Source organism: Giraffa tippelskirchi, chromosome 1 (assembly GCF_054371585.1).
Source record: "Giraffa tippelskirchi isolate mGirTip1 chromosome 1, T2T-mGirTip1v1.2.pri, whole genome shotgun sequence".
Lineage (NCBI taxonomy): Eukaryota > Metazoa > Chordata > Mammalia > Artiodactyla > Giraffidae > Giraffa > Giraffa tippelskirchi.
The window spans coordinates 160,760,957-160,778,544 of record NC_137275.1 but is presented as its reverse complement, the minus strand read 5'-3'; the positions used below and the strand labels follow the sequence as shown (position 1 = coordinate 160,778,544).

At 40.9% G+C, this 17,588-nt stretch overlaps 2 long non-coding RNA genes across 4 annotated transcripts in view; one reads left to right on the top strand and one right to left on the bottom strand.

The window, feature by feature from the left end:
• The window catches only part of LOC145510685 (uncharacterized), a 171,146-nt gene that overhangs the window by 119,371 nt on the left and 34,187 nt on the right, over positions 1-17,588 (bottom strand). The window contains exon 1 of one of the 3 annotated variants that reach the window (XR_014057216.1): positions 6,602-6,743. The exons of the other annotated variants lie outside the window; for them this stretch is intronic. This is a non-coding gene — a long non-coding RNA (uncharacterized LOC145510685). Of the gene's footprint in view, positions 1-6,601; positions 6,744-17,588 lie in introns of those variants that run through there. 3 annotated transcript variants of the gene reach the window in all.
• Positions 201-14,466, top strand: LOC145510691 (uncharacterized). The gene is made up of 3 exons (XR_014057217.1): positions 201-267; positions 1,504-1,631; positions 12,543-14,466. It is a non-coding gene; the product is annotated as an uncharacterized LOC145510691 (long non-coding RNA).

Genomic DNA, 17,588 nt, shown 5'->3' with positions numbered 1-17,588 from the left:
GGGAATTTAGAGGTAAATTTAGCAGTATCACTGACGACACAGTGGTAGAAGGGTTGAGAAGCCAAAAAACTGTAAGGCAGCCCGCAAGTCAGCAACAGTAGGAAGTCCCATTACTGTTGGGGTTGGGGGAAGGGGGGAGGCGGGGGAGGTGTCAACAATGGGAGGAGGTGTTAACCACAGCCCAGAAGCCAGAGCCTTTCAGTAAGAGCTGGAACCATGCAGGAGACCCAGTTATTGCCAGAGACACTGAAGGAAGCAAAAAGAGAGGTAAGAAAACTCTGACTTCTCTGTCCTACTCTCACCACCCAATTTTCTGCCAGTGCCTTCTTTGGGTGCACCTACTTAGGGGCCAAAGAGTAAGAGAGTGTGTATCTGTGACACAAACCAGAATGAGAAAAGAATCAGAGAATAAACAAACAGCTTAAAGAAATAGTAATTCACAAATTCTTATGGCAGATACAGAAATCAATTAATCCATAAGCAACCATCATATATTAAAATTTGAGTTTCCCTTTTAAAATGATTAGTATAAAAGAGTACAGGATGAAAGGTTAAGATGTGTATAGAGTAGTCTTTTGCTTTTAGTAATGGGAGATCAGGAGATTTGGACCAATCTTCTTTCTGAGGATAACTAATGTATACACATACAATACATATACATATTCTGCTTGAAACCACTGGATAGTGAGCAAGATAGTAAGGATCCAATGCTTGGATTTTTCCTCTGACAGAATTTACTGACTCAGGAAGAGGCAGCCAAAGGGCTATGCAGTACTGTTCTGCAGCTTCATGGAGATAAAATCACAAATGTTGTAGTCTTGGGCTTGGTAAGAGAGTCTAAAACGAAGTGTTAGTTGCTCAGTCATGTCCAACACTTCGACCTCACGGACTGTATGCCAGGCTCCTCTGTCTATGGAATTCTCCAGGCAAGAATACTGACATGGATAGCCATTCCCTATTCCAGGGGATCTTCCTGACCCAGGGATCGAACCCAGGTCTCCTGCATTGCAGGTGGATTCTTTACCATCTGAGCCACCAAGGAAGCCCAAGAGAGTCTAAATCACCCTAACAGAGTAAACCAGAAGATTGGCTCTTACAGCTATTTCAGCTGAGCTTTGAATCATCTTCATCCCCAAAATTGGATTAAGATGATTTCAAATTTAAGAGCTGCCAGGCATGCAGTAGAAGAAAACATAAATCTTCTCCAAAGAAAGAACTTATCTTACACATCAAGTTATTTCTGCACATAATTTTTCAATACAGCTTCTGAAACCCAATAAAATAACAGCAAGAAAACAAGAACAAGAAACACAGAGCCAACAGATGATGGAAAGAGACTCACAGTAGATCCAGATATTAGACATATCAGGCATGAATTTTAAGATAACTATAGTTGCTAAGTGGTGATAACTGTTGAAATTGGGTGATGGATTTTTGTGGGTTCTCATATATTTTCCTCCACTTTACAGTATATGTTGTGATTTTTTTTTTCATGATGAAAAGAAAAAAGTCTATGAATCAATCCAAAGAGAATTCTAGTTGGCTCTTTTGTCATCACCACATCAGGAACACACTGAACACCATTGTCAAGGGAAACATCACATCATCTTTCTGACATTCATCAAAGTTTGGTAAGTCATGAACAGCAATGAAATACTGAAAGTAGAAAGACAAAACTATACTTACTCTTTCAAGGAAATAAAAGGCCAGATTGTGAATTCAGCACAGAATAGAATTTACTTTTAAAGGACATTTTGAACTGAAGAACAACTAAGTAGAAATTCTAGAAATGAAAAATACAATAGCCAAAGTGAAGACCTCAATGGCTCAGTTTAGAGCAATTTATACACAACTGAAATCAGACTTAATGAACTAAAACTAGTGACGTAAGAAAAATACTTAGCATAAAGAGGCAAAAAGTTGGAAAATATTTTTCAAAGAGGGTAGGAAAATATTGAGAAGCTCTAACATATTTCTGGAATCCTAGAGAGAAAGGAAAGCAATAAATGAGTCCAAAATAACATTTTAAGAAACAGTGGCTAAGAATTTTCCCAAATGATGAAAAACAATAAATTGTGGATTCAAGAAGTCCTACAAATTCCAAACAGGGTATAGAAGTCCTCACATAGGCCTTTACTAGCCAAACCACAGTAAAACTGCTGAAAACCAAAAACAAAAGAGATATTTTAAATGCAGTTAGTGTAGGTGGCTCACACAGGAGACCCAGTTCAATCTCTGGGTCAGGAATATCCCCTGGAGAAGGGCATGACAACCCACTCCAATATTCTTGCCTGGAGAATTCTATGGACAAAGGAGCCTGGTCAGCTACAGTGCTTGGGGTTGCAAAGAGTTGGACAGGACTGAGCAACTAACGCTTCCACTTTCAGTGTACAAAGAAAACGGCTTTTAAAGAAGCAGTGAGACCAACAACCATCTTCTCAAAACACAAAAATGAATGCCAAATGAGATTTCTTCAAGATAGGTGCCTTTTGGTGCTTCCCAGGTGATGCAGTTGGTAAAGAATCCACCATGCAGAAGACATGTTCAATCCCTGGGTTAGGAAGATCCCCTGGAAAAGGAAATGGCAACCCACTCCAGTATTCTTGTCTGGAAAATCCCATGGACAGAGGAGCCTGGAGGGCCACAGTCCATGGGGTTGCAAAGAGTCGGACATGACTGAGCACACTCGTAGTATAGGTGCCTTTTGAGAGGAAAAAGGAATGATTGGGAAGAGACAAGAGGAGGACCTAAGGGCTGCTGTCGATATTTTACTTCTTGACCTTGATGTGCTTACATGGATATTTACTCCATGATTAATCACTGAACTATATATTTTTATGTTTTGTGTACTTTTCTGTATGTTTATCATAGTTCATAATATATTTAAAAAGGAGATTGTGGTAGAAAGAATTCTAATTATTAAATAACCATGTAATAACTGTCAGGCTGTGCTTAGCTCTATTGGAAAGCAAACTTTATTGTACAGTAAAATTTTAGGCTACAGAAGGAAAATCCCAAATATTTGAGATAAAAAAGTTCTATGAAGCCAAGGTGTGTAATTGAAACCAGTCTATCCTCTTCTTTCTTATTTGTTATCCTGAATAAGCCTGACTGTGAAGACCAAATACATATGCTAATCACAAATAGTCATATCAATAACATGTTAAATATGCTTTCAAAGTGCTTAGTTGAAATCTTTGAAAGCCATTTGCCTCCAAACCCTTAACCATACACCATCCACTGCTTTCATTATTTGTCAAGTTTTGCATTACAGAATTTAATAAACAAAGGGACCAGACTAGGTCTTCTATAATTATTTCATCATTAATGATGCTATCTTTGATCACTGACTTTTCTCTACAATAAAATATATAAGCTATCAAAATTATAGGATGGAAATGTATTGATGCCGTTCGCTCTAGATGTGGTAAGCTGCATCCACGCTGCCTCTCATACTCCCCGGGGTTGCCATGAAAACGCAGAGAGAAGCTAATTGCACATAGTAAGAGTTTTAATTGACGAGTACCTGACCATTACAGCAATTTCCACTTCCAGAAGCATCCCAGCTGACATTGTTATAGATTAACATAACTGAAAAGAGTGGGACTAATTGGAGCAATTAATTAAAAATACACAATTAGCTTCCACAGCAGAGATTTTTTTTTTAGTTCTTACCCTCATTGCTTGAGGCCTGTGAGGACTGTATGGAGTCTTACTACATGGGGTTGTCTGTGCTGATAATTAAAAAGGAGAGACTTGGAAAGAGGGAGGAAACAGAGGGGACAACTCACAGGCCAACCAGGTGATGGCGTCTGGCCAGTAGCCCTGGGGATGAGCCAAGAATGGAGCAAAGGTCGGGAGCCTGAATGAGAACACAAGGTGATGTCTAAAGAAGAGCCCCAGAAGCTGAGGGGTTTCATTCTCTTACCAGTTCCTCTGTCTGAAAAGAAGGAAGGTAACTGGCACTTGTCTGTCTACTTCCTAAGAATATGGAGCAGAGTCAGGAACGACTTCAGCATTGTCAGGAAAAGAACACTGCCCCTTTGCACGTCACCCTCATCGCCATCCAGCCTGAGGTTTGGCAGCTGGTTCCTAGAATAAAATCCGATTTCTCTGGTTCCATGTTGGAGTGGTAAGAAGGATTCAGCACATTTCTAGAAGGATGTGAAGAGTCAAGAAAGGGTCATATTCTCATCCACACACATCCTGGTCTCACATCAAACTGACCTAGCTCTCACCTGAAACATGCAGAGAATGTACCAATGAGCCTGACCTACAGAGTATATCACAGAAACTCCTTTTATATACTTAAAATCAAGATGTCAGGGTGAAGCCTGCACCACAAAGGAAGCTGAAAGTGAATGAGTAAAAAGTAAAGATTCTTATTGGTCAGAGTCTTCCCTGGGAAAGGTCACTAGATGATGTCACGTGTCCATCCACAGAGGACCTGCCCGGGTTTTCCTTGGCACCCTTTTCCTGGGCTCTCTGCTAGGAAGTAACATCCTACAGAGGCTTGATTCTTCCCATGATCCACTCTGTTCCAATGAGATGGAGCTAGAATCACAGTGACAGGCTATGTAAAGAGGATGCTCCAGTGAGCAAGTGATATGACTTAGGCTCCAAAGAGAGCTCTTTGTCACAGCTGTTTTCATGCTCTGGTATATGTTACATCTGAAAAAGAAGATGAACTTGATTCTTGGTTACAAATAAACCAGGTCACTGTTTCAGCATTTTAGTTCAAGCACAGGATTGCAGATACATGTTTTTTCATGATACTTCCACAGACTGAAGATGACAAGTGTAGTGGCAAAATACTGACCAGTTCCATAAATTCCTACATATTTAACAGAAACAAATAGTGAATGCTAGAAAACAATGCAAAACCATTCTAAAAGTCGCTTAGCTAAAAATTTGAATAGGTAATGTTAGTGATGATTATATAGAGGAAAAGGTAAAATTTACCTTTATTTTCCCTCTTGAGTCAACACTTAGCTATTGTAACAATGACTGGACAGTTGATACATTTCTCTTTAACCTCAAACATATTTGCATTTTCTTTGCCATCCTCTAGCTGAACACACATAAATCATAGCTACTTGTGCTTGGTAAATATGTTCATCACACAGGCAATCAAAAATTTATGATGCTTCAGTGACTGATGAAAAATGCCAAAACATTTAAATTGCTTTATATACCCATGGCTTCAAGCTCACTCTAACAAAACCAATTAAGGCACTGGCATAACATTTGGCAGCAGAGAACAAATAGATGTAACCTCAAATTACATTCATTACCAAAACTGTTTCCATCGTTAAGGATGAGAAAAATTGTGTCGAATTAGAATATTACAGATGATATTTAGACCAAGAGGTACCAATAGGCTGCTTAGAGAACAGCCTCCCCACTTTACCAGAATTGTAAAAAAAGCAAAAAAACAAAAACAAAAAATCCCCCAGAAATCCACAAGAAAGAAAATCAAAAAGGAAGCAAATAACTATTATTAATAATATATGTCTGTAGGCCCAGAATCAAAGGCGAAAGCATGGATAAGTTGGTACAGACAATAACTTCCCATTTTTTTTCTATTTGAATTCAGCCTAAATAGCTTTAGACTAAAGTACATTGACCTACCAGTGCAGGCAGAAACACAATCAGAGACAGATAATAAGAAGCAGTGACTTTCCCCAGTTCTTGGCCCAAGAACTGACCCCAACCTGACCACTGCCCAAGGAAGAAGAGAATAAAAGGAAGATAACAAGCTAGGTTGGCCTTGCCCCATTTAGGAATGGTGTTGGACTTTAAAATTCAGCTCTTATACAGAAAAAATAGGAAATAACGAGCTACGATCAATGGCTAAACATGATACTAGGAAAGTATCATTTGGGTGAATCAGGAAAGCTCTCAGCTGAGAGGAACAGAAAATCCATCTAACATCGACTCAACTAAGAGCATGTTTAACCCTCAGCAGAAGTCTGGACTCAGGCAATGGTTAGTGTCGGTCCACCAGCTAAAAGATAGCAGAGCCATGTTGGCTATTCTCTTAGTTTTTCTCTCGGGTCTCTTACTTCATGGTTGCAAAATGGCCTTCAAAATCTAGGCATCATATCTGAATTCAAGGCTGGAAGTAAGGGAAAGGGGTTTCAGGATCACTACACTTTTATTTGGAAAATGCAACGCTCCCGCAAAGCTGCCAGCAGAATCTTGTTTACGTGTAATCGGACAAAACTATGTCCTACGGTCACTCTTGGCCGTGAAAGAGTATGAAAAAGTAAGTATTGGGATGTGGGGGAGGGACTTCTCCCTCTTCCGGAGAAAGAGCGAGTTGTGGGGCCAGGGGCAAGGCAGAAATGAGGAAATAAAAGCCTTTAAGGAAATAATGTAATCATCTGGCATCAGATTTTCAGGTAACATCATTAGAAGTGCAGAGGAAATATTCCCTTCTGTACTTCTCACACATGGGAAAACATTTCACCAAAGAGCAGACTCTCCCACACCAGCTTACTCTAACAGGATGAGCATCAATAGTTTCCCTAGACTAACAACTGAAAGGGCCCAGAACATGCCTGGAGCATCATGAAACCTGACAGGTCAAACTACGTACAGGCCTTCTATAGTAATTCTATCAGGTTATGTACAGTCTTCTTTAGTACAGGCCTTCTGTAGTATTTCTATCAGGTATAGTCTTCTTTAGTATCTTTATCTGCTACTGCTGCTGCTAAGTTGCTTGAGTCGTGTCCGACTCTGTGTGATGTCATAGACGGCAGCCCACCAGGCTCCGCCATCCCTAGGATTCTCCAGGCAAGAATATGGAGTGGGTTGCCATTTCCTTCTCCAGTGCATGAAAGGGAAAAGTGAAAGTGAAGTCGATCACTCGTGTCTGACTCTTAGCGACCCCATGGACTGCAGCCTACCAGGCTCCTCCGTCCATGGGATTTTCCAGGCAAGAGTACTGGAGTGGGGTGCCATTGCCATCTCCGAGTATCTTTATCTACCAAACCACAAATAAGATGGGGAAATGATGGTTACCCTAAGATAAGGACCTGGTGCAAAAAATGTCAAAATAAATGAAATACTTGATAAACAACTGAATAGTGATTAGAAAGGCAAAACAATTAACATGTACTACTTCTGAAGCAGCCTCAGAGACAGAAAGTTTAGAGATGAAGTAGGAAAAAGTAGAAAAAGCCCTGAAAAAGTTTCCTAAAAACTAATTGGTAAGATGGTAAGGAACAGGGGGAACTATTTTGGTGCAGAGATGACCTCATTTTTTCCCCCAAGTATGTGCAGATCCACTTGGGGTAAAATGTTTTGGCCAGACTCTAATTTCACAGTATGTTTTTCAAACTAATGAGGCAGACATATACCACTTGGATCCTAATGTGCTGTGATAGCAGAGGGCTTTGAAGTATGTTTCATTTACTCAATTACCAAAGTGGTTCTGAACCCTTTCTATCAACTAGATGCACTGAGGAGCTTTTAAACTTATATTCGTGTTGGTCCTCCAACTCCCCAGAAATTCTGATTTCATTGGCTTAGGGTAGAGCTCAGGTGCAACCTGTTTTGTGTTTGTTTCTTATTTAAAACTCTTGCATTGATTCCAAAGTAAAAGCCCGAGTTGAGAAAAATTGGATTAAAAATAATACTCAATGGCATTGAGGGTACAGTCAGAACACATAAAAACACTAATGAGTGAAAATTAGTATCATCTGTCTGACATGCAATTTAACAATAAGTCAGATGCCTAAGCAAATTGATTTCCTTTCTAACAATATATCCTAAAGAAACAGGCAAAGAATCAAATATTAATATACTAAAAGGTTCACTGCAATGTTAGTTATTATCAACTGTATCCAATAATGAATACAACTGAATTACCTGACTTATTTGTTAAAATGTTTTCAAAGAAAAACTTCCAAAGTGTTAACAATGGTCTCATAATGGGATTATATCAATAATAATCATTTCTTAATAGTTTTGTGTATTTTCTCAAATCTATATACACATGCTAATTTTAAAATCAAGAAAAAACCAAAGAACATTTTTTCCCAAAGTCTTTGGTGTTTGTGGGACCTTCATTTGGCTCGAAAAATCTGATTACTGCCATATTCACTGCGTACAGGGCTTTCGGTTCTCATTCCAATCCCGAAGAAAGGCAATACCGAAGAATGCTCAAACTACCGCACAACTGCACTCATCTCACATGCTAGTAAAATAATGCTTAAAATTCTCCAAGCCAGGCTTCAGCAATACGTGAACCATGAACTTCCAGATGTTCAAGCTGGTTTTAGAAAAGGCAGAGGTACCAGAGATCAAATTGCCAACATCCGCTGGATCATCAAAAAAGCAAGAGAGTACAGAAAAACATCTATTTCTGCTTTATTGACTATGCCAAAGCCTTTGATTGTGTGGATCACAACAAACTGTGGAAAATTCTGAAAGAGATGGGCATACCAGACCGCCTGACCTGCCTCTTGAGAAATCTGTATGCAGGTCAGCAAGCAACAGTTAGAATTGGACATGGAACAACAGACTGGTTCCAAATAGGAAAAGGAGTACGTCAAGGCTGTATATTGTCACCCTGCTTATTTAACTTACATGCAGAAAACATCATGAGAAACACTGGGCTGGAGGAAGCACAAGCTGGAATCAAGATTGCCGGAATCAAGAAATATCAATAACCTCACATATGCAGATGGCACCACCCTTATGGCAGAAAGTGAAGAAGAACTAAAGAGCCTCTTGATGAAAGTGAAAGAGGAGAGTGAAAAAGTTGGCTTAAAGCTCAACGTTCAGAAAACTAAGATCATGGCATCTGGTCCCATCACTTCATGGCAGATAGATGGGGAAACAGTGGAAACAGTGGCTGACTTTATTTTTCTGGGCTGCAAAATCACTGCAGATGGTGATTGCAGCCATGAAATTAAAAGACAGTTACTCCTTGGAAGGAAAGTTAAGACCAACCTAGATAGCATATTAAAAAGCAGAGACATCACTTTGCCAACAAAGGTCTGTCTAGTCAAGGCTATGGTTTTTCCAGTGGTCATGTATGGATGTGAGAGTTGGACTATAAAGAAAGCTGAGTGCCGAAGAATTGATGCTTTTGAACTGTGGTGTTGGAGAAGACTCTTGAGAGTCCCTTGGACTGCAAGGAGATCCAACCAGTCCATCCTAAAGGAGATCAGTCCTGGATGTTCATTGGAAGGACTGATGTTGAAGCTGAAACTCCAATACTTTGGCCACCTGATGCAAAGAGCTGACTCATTGGAAAAGACCCTGATGCTGGGAAAGATTGAGGGCAGGAGGAGAAGGGGACGACAGAGGATGAGATGGCTGGATGGCATCATCGACTCAATGTACATGGGTTTGGGTGGACTCCGGGTGTTGGTGATGGACAGGGAGGCCTGGCGTGCTGCGGTTCATGGAGTCGCAAAGAGTCGGACACGTCTGAGCGACTGAACAGAACTGAACTGAACAGGGCTTTTAGTTTGAAGGGAAACTTAGGTTTCCATCACTAAACGATCAGATCAAATAAGGTGTAGAAAAATATTCAAAACACGTTTTAGAGAAGACTTTCATAGCTTCTTTATAAAATTAGCTCTATTTCATGAAAAGTATAATTTAATCTTAAAAAAATATAATTTTAAAGGAATATAACTATATACAGTCAGTAGGTATAATGAAATTAGCCCAAATTTTCTAAAGCATTGTTGCCAAAGATGTTATTCCCCTAGGAGAAATTTAACCAGAAATGGTTTTGAATATGTTAAATATACAGGATAATCCATAATAGATTAAGCAACACAGGAAAGCTGTGGATATTCATTTATAAAGGTGTTTGTTCCTGCAGTACTGGACTCTCCATCTTCTTCTCTCCTTATTCTGTACTTCTCATTTTGTCCCCATGATCCTTTCCCTCCCCAAAGAAAGGTAGTTCCCTGCCCCTCTGAACTCAAATATTTACAATATTTATACTTGCTTTATTTAGTTTTGCTTCATGGAAACTCACGGCTGAGCCAAGCATACTGCAGCATTGGTTTCCAATTTCACATTCCCCAGAAAAAAACAGCTGGCTTAATGTCATGGTTATTGAGTTAATTGCTGTTTTGATGACTTAGGGTAATGACTTGCATAAGCCCCTAATTTAAACCTTCAGAAAATGTGCACAAGCTCTGCTGGGTATGGACAAGAGTCCAGTCTGAGTCACTAAGCTACAGAGAAAGATGGCTGCTGCCACACTGGCTGGGGAGGGAGGAAGAGATCTAGCCATGCTGTTAGCACTCAGGGATGAGGATCACTGGCTATTTGTTTAGCAGGCACAGGTAAGGAAAAGGGCTCTTTCTCAGTAGTTTGGGAGAGTCCAATGTGACTACTGTTCAGGTCGTGAGGCTTGAATTTGCTAGAGGAAGGAACACATGGATGGTTACCTCTAGACACACAGAGGAATATTATTGGGATTAGGTTCAGCCAATAGTGCACAAAAGGAGACAAACTAAAAGCCAGTGTGGTTAGAGTCTCCATTTGTTAAGGGCCAAGAAAATGGGCTGTAGACTGCAACATAGGCAGGCCCAGCAAAGGAATTGAATATAAATGAACTCAGGAAAACCTATAAAATAGGTGGTTGGAAAAAAAATAGAATAAAATAGGTGGTTGGATGTGGATACTTTCCACTTGCTGTACACTACGTGCTGAGCTGCTCTGTAGAGCCCACCCAGGTCCTATCTTTGCTTTAACACACATTGTGAGTTAATTCCTAGTAGTTCCAAAATAGTAAAGGCAAGGCTGGCTGACAACATCGCAAGTGGTGACCCTCCTTGGGTCTGTCTACATTTTGGATGGAAAGAAGAGAGGATGTGAGGAAATTCAGGAAAAATGCTGGTTGTGCCTGGCAGGACAAGCAGATCCTTCACTCCCAAGACCCCAACAGCAGCTTCTATGAAGGGACTTAAGGCAGCTACATTTCTCTGTCATCTTCTAGGGATTGGGGGTAATGAAGACAGAAACTGTAATAGAACTAAAGGGAATTTAGAGGTCACGTGAGACTCACTTAAATTTCAATGAACAAATCAAGACAGCATGTCTTCTCTGAAAAATCACTGGTGATTCTTTTAACCTTCATAAATACTTTACCCCTATCTCAATTCTGCCAGAACCCTAGAACTTCAGAGGGATCTAAGACTGCAATCCTTGAAAGAATAGTCATAACCATGTTATTATCACAATGAGTGAACATTTACTATGCTCCAGGTACTGTATTAAAACTTGAACTTGAGTGTGTCATCCTCATTGTCTCCACCATCAATGATTCTCAGATACAGAAATAACCTTAGAAAGTGGAAGGTTTTATCCCAGGTGACACAGTAAGAATGGGGATCCAAGATTAATCCCAGGCAGACCCATGATAAAACAAGATTTGAACCACTCACTGTAGGAGGTGGGGGGTGGGTAAAGAACAGGTAGCAGAGGTGAGTCAGTCACACCTGAGAGCAGACAGTAATGCCAATCTCTTTGCTAAGCACCTTTCACCCACTTCTGCTATTACAACATCTTAAGATAGGCTTGTTTCATCAACTCCTATCTTACACACAAAAACACTGAAGTTCAAAGGGGTTAGATGATCTCTCTCTGGTCCTCCCAGAGAAATAAATGCTGGAGCTAAGAGAAGGCAATGGCACCCCACTCCAGTACTCTTGCCTGGAAAATCCCATGGACGGAGGAGCCTGGTAGGCTACAGTCCATGGGGTCACTAAGAGTCGGACACGACTGAGCGAATTCACTTTCACTTTTCCCTTTCATGCACTGGAGAAGGAAATGGCAACCCACTCCAGTGTTCTTGCCTGGAGAATCCCAGGGACAGCAGAGTCTGGTGAGCTGCCGTCTATGGGGTCGCACGGAGTCGGACACGACTGAAGCGACTTAGCAGCAGCAGCAGCAGCATTAGAATCCAGACAGCCAGATGCCCCAGTGTTTTTGGACCCAATATTTTTGCAGCTAGCAGGAAGAAAAGCTCACTGAGAGGTCCGGCTGGTAATTTGAATCTTGAGCATATTCTAATCTCTGAAGGATAAGGAAAGTTTCATTTTGTGTTGTTTGAGGTTTTCTGTCATTTGATTTCTTTTTTAAAAAAGCGTGAAAAAGGGACAGTTATGGGGGTCTTCCAACATTGTAACTCCACCTTAAATAGAGATGGTACAATAGCACAGAGAAAAAGTCGATCAATCACTCTTCCTCATGGACCACAAGTTTAATCACGAGGGGGTTGTAAGACCAAAGACCACTAGAAATAGAACATGTAAATTAAAGAGAGTTGGTCTTGAGTACCATTATCTTTTTCATAGACTCTACATAAAAAAAATTTCCTCACGGTAAATACAAACTACAGCATGAGACCTGAATTCAGATGCCTGTTGGAGTCTATTACACACCATATTATTTCCCTGGTATTTGATGAAAGTGAGACAGGATGATGAACATTTTGGCAGGCTTTATACTGGGCTGATCAATATTTTCCATTTCCCCATTTATGTGCTCCTACAACTCACCAGGCAAGAGGACAAGTTAACCGGATACAGCAGGAGAGAATGGGCCAAGCAGACCCATAAGTCAAGGCAAAAAGAGAAGGGAAAAATTAACGGAAAGAAGCTGGAGGAAGAAGAGAGGGTGAGAGAAACACAACAACAAGCTCATAAAATAGCTTTTGAAGTGACCGGTACACATATAATGAAGGTGGCAGAGTGAGTGAGAAAGCACCTTAAAGGAAATCAGTCCTGAATATTCATTGGAAGGACTGATGCTGAAACTGAAGCTCCAATATTCTGGCCACCTGATGTGAAGAAATGACTCATTGGAAAAGACTCTGAAGCTGGGAAAGATTGAAGGCAGGAGGAGAAGGGGACAACAGAGGATGAGATGGTTGGATGGCATCAGCGACTCAATTGGACATGAGTTTGAGCAGGCTCTGGGAGTTGGTGATGGACAGGGAGGCCTGGCATGCTGCAGTCCATGGGGTTGCAAAAAATTGGACATGATTGAGTGACTGAACTGACTGAACTGATCCACCCCCCACCAGCCCAGCATTGTCAGTCTGTCTCCACGTGACTGGTAACAATCCCAGAAGCTTCAGCTCCCAGACACACCACAAAGAGGAGACCCAGAAGGGAACTTTGGAACTATAGTCAGTTTCAACATCCAAGATCTGTCTCGGTAGGCTGAAGGCTGTTATTAAAGTCACTATAGACAGCTTCGGAGAAGGCAATGGCACCCCACTCCAGTACTCTTGCCTGGAAAATCCCATGGACAGTGGAGCCTGGTAGGCTGCAGTCCATGGGGTCGCTGAGAGTTGGACATGACTGAGCGGCTTCACTTTCACTTTTCACTTTCATGCATTGGAGAAGGAAACAGCAACCCACTCCAGTGTTCTTGCCTGGAGAATCCCAGGGACGGAGGAGCCTGGTGGGCTTCCATCTATGGGGTCGCACAGAGTCAGCCACGACTGAAGCGAATTAGCAGCAGCAGCAGCATAGACAGCTTAGGCTCCAGGCTCCCTGACACTGCTGGGTTTGGGTATTTTGCTTGCTGGGTCCCAACTTTCCCTAAAGACATGAAAGTTGGCAGTAATGGAAGAAAGGTGTGGAGATCTCAGGATAAAGTCAAGTCTTAGGTGGATTACCAGCAACTACCTATCTCCTAGCATGCTCTGGTGGGCTAGGATGAGGAACTGTATCAGAGCCCATTGCTAAGTTTCTTCAACTAAATTAAGCAGAGCTTGGGGACAGATTTAAGAATATCAAGGCCAAACCATCACACAACCATGGAATGAGGAAAAGCCCACAAAGTCAGTGTTAGAAACATGGACATCAGAATCCATAAAAAGCCAAGAGAGTAATGAAGAATGAGATCAGGAATGATGAAGGCCAAAGTCAGGCTTTCTAGGAAGAAAAGGCAAAAGGCGGACAGTCACCAAGGATCTAGGTGCTTGTACAGATGGGAGAAGAGACACACAGAACTCCAACAAGAGCATCTCCTATGCCTTCAAAGGACCTGCTACACCTGTTCAAGTCTCTTACAGGTGATTCTTCCTCATGAATGTATCCCCAGGGGCCTCTCAATCTGCTTGCTTTCCCATACTTTTTGGATGAGAATGGATGTTTCTTAAATTTGCTTCTGGGCTACCCACTGCCCTCATCTACACATATTAAAGTAATAACTCACAAAGCAACAAGATAACCTTCTGTGAAGCTCCAGTTGACATGGCCTTGCAGACAAAGAAGGGCCATCAGATGAGCCTGTGGCCTCATGAGATACATACTTGAGAAGTTATTCCTAGGAAGGGCAAGAAAGAATATGACACCAAGGCATCAAAAAGGACTTTAATTTTACCTATAATGTTTATCTTATTAAATAAATTTGGAGTTTGAAATGTTAATTATAAATTTTACATGTTGGAAATAAATTGCTATATTATGCTCAGTGCTTTTCAATATTTTTAATGAATCAAAGTAAAAGGAGACAAAAAATTAAGAGAGAGGAAGGGAGGATTGGGGGATAGATGGGGGAGGGGAGGACTGGAGGGGAAATGAGAGGAAAGGTGGGGAGCTGGATGGGAGTGAGAGGGAAAGAAGGAAGAGTCCTGTGGAAAGGCTCTGTGAAGCTGAGTGAACGCAAGGGTCAGCTGGCATGGAAGCCAAGCTCCACTGAGGTCCTTACAGATATCCAAACAAAAGGAAGACTGAAGAAGTTTTAGAAGCCATAAACATACAGACATTCTTAGAATCCAAAGAACCCAGAGAAGTCCTCTCAGGAACAGTGTAACCTGAGGCTCCAAAGGAAAGAAGAGAATTATGGTCAACAGGTAAATTCCCTCGATGTTCCCAGAATTTCAGGGACCTGGTAACGATATGAAGCTCCCATCAAACATTTTCAATTCACTTGTCAAGTCTAGCCAGGCAGTGTTTCTCTGGTTTAGAATAGCAGCTCAGGAGAAAACAGAATTCACTTTGCAGTTAAATTCTGAACCAATCTGTCAGGAAGTGGACCTTTTCTATGATGGAGTCCCTGGACCACATTTGCATTTCTGAAACAGAAATACAAGCAGTAAACGTACCACCTGGGGACTGTCTGCCTCCTATGCTAGAAGCACAAAAATCCATTCCCTCTTGTGTTAAGAAAGAAAACTGGAGTTTTTTCTTTCATGAGACTTTAAATATCCAAAACTAGCAGCTTATCAAATTTTCAGTGTTGGAGAGAAGAAAAAATTTCAAACATGTATTGATTGTTTCCTCTCACTAACTGAATACTGCTAATGGCAGAGAATTCATAACTAATTGCTGGCCAAATACATCCTCTTATTAACTCCTGCTGCTTAATTATATCAATTGAAAGGTTCTAATTTTATTATGTCTTTTCAGATACTTAAATTCATTTATTGGGAAAGGAAGAATTTAGAAGTTTCAAGTCACATTTGGTTAAGTTTCCTCAAAAGAAATCATCTTTTAGTATAAAAGGGATTGTCTGAGACAATCCGCTGACAGATTTCCTGCCCTGACTTTTTAAGGTTCTCAGAGAACAAAGCAACCACCCTACCTACACTGGGTCTGATTTCTATAAGCCACATTTGATAGGAAGAAAAAAGCTTAGCCTCCTCACTTGACAGTCACACTCTGCTTCGGGGAGAAGGTAAAATCCAACCACAGCATCTGGCTAGCAGAAAACTACCCCAATGTAAGAAAATGCATTTATGTACCCCTTCCTGGAACAGAAGGTAATTCAGAGTTGCAGAGAAAAAAAAAGTGATACGTTTCAAAGCCATACAGTAAAGGGATAAAGAAATCTATACAAGGTCAACAAAGAAATATCTGAACCTAGAGGTCATTCAAGACATGAGTCCAGTGCATTTGCGGTTGTTTTTAGGCATCAGAAATGGTTTGTTTCTGGGACGGAGAAACACAAAATTGAACAAAATGAGCAGTATATTACTGGGAAGTGTTTGTATGTGGGGACTAGTTTAAATGTAAACATCGCTGTCTAACTCTGTAATCAGGAATGAATTTTTGCCTCCCCTTCAAAAAAAAAGGAAAATTCTTGACCATGAGAAATGGGACTCCCAGGAAAGCTACTTTAAAAGAGGGAAAAACCTGCCAAATAGTATCACTCTGATCTCTTTACTGATCACCAATCCATTTAAATAGCCTCTTTTCCCAATTTTCCCAAAGTGTTGTTTTCTCACAGCATGTGAGTATACGACACTTCATGGAAGGCCTGGAACCATGGTAGAAATCATATCAGAGCCCCCAACATGCTCCAGTAATATAAAATACAGTCACTTATTTAATGCTGCTTAAATGAAAAAAATGATATAAAATTATATGCAAATTCTGATTTTGTTAACATTGACCATGGTGGATGGGGTGGCTGGGGAGGGGGGACATGCAAAACTGCTTAATAGCAGTTATCTTAAGGTAATAAAATTATCACTCATTTTTTTTTCCTTCCCCCAATTTATCTACATCTTCTCTGATGTAGTTGCCCTTCAACATGCAGAGGTAGACAGCCTTCTCTTCTGGCTCCCATACCTTTGGGTTTCCTTTTTATATTTATAAAAGAATGTCATCTCTGGCCCAGCTTATCTCTTTGAAGTCTGTGTCTCTGCACTTTCCTATCTGCAAAGAATTGACTTTCAGTTACTCATCCAAGATGACCTCCAAGTCTTTGCTGCTCAATATTTTGCAAAGGTTCATTTGAAAATACATAGTATAAATGGAGAATTGCCTGAAGACTCTTTCTTTTCCTTTATAGAATCATACTGTGGCAAAATGCCAGCCATGAGGGATGTTCTATAAAGCAGTCCTATATAATTCAGTGGCAGTCACTGTGGGGGCATTTGAGGAAATTGATCACCGGAGCTGAAAATATCCTCTTTATTTGTACCTCTGAGAACACTTAATTCTGTTCTCAGTGCCAGGGATAACTGAGCTTCTAAGAAACATTTTTTAAAAAGCATGTAACCAAATTAAACTTTCCTCTTTGCCCTGGTTGCTGAGATGCCCAGAGCCAAATTTTCACCCCATAGGCACACATGTTCTACACTCAACTTTGCTTTCTTTCTCGTTGTTGTCCTCAGTCCTCATTATATTTTATATTCTTATCTTTTTTAGATTATTTTTGGCCGTGCTGGGTCTTTGTTGCTGTGTGTGGGCTTTCTCTAGTTGCAGCAATTGGAGGCTGTTAGTCATTGCAGGGCATGGGCTTCTCATCGTGGTGGCTTCTCTTGTTGCAGAGCACAGGCTCTAGGCGCATGGGCTTCGGTAGTTGCAGCTCACGGGCTTAGTAGTTGCCGTGTATGGGCTCAGCTGCTCCGCTGCATGTGGGATCCTTCCCGGACCAGGGATCAAAACCATGTCTCCACCACTGGCAGGTGGATTCTCAACCACTGGACCACCAGGGAAATCCTATTCTTATTTTTTAATTGTCTTAAAGTCTTTATGAAACAAGAGAGTTATAAGAAAAGGATCTGACTTAATGTTATGAAGAAAAACAAGTTTGAAAAAGTGTCTGCGGACTGATGGAAGCATACGATGAAAACTTCCTTTCAC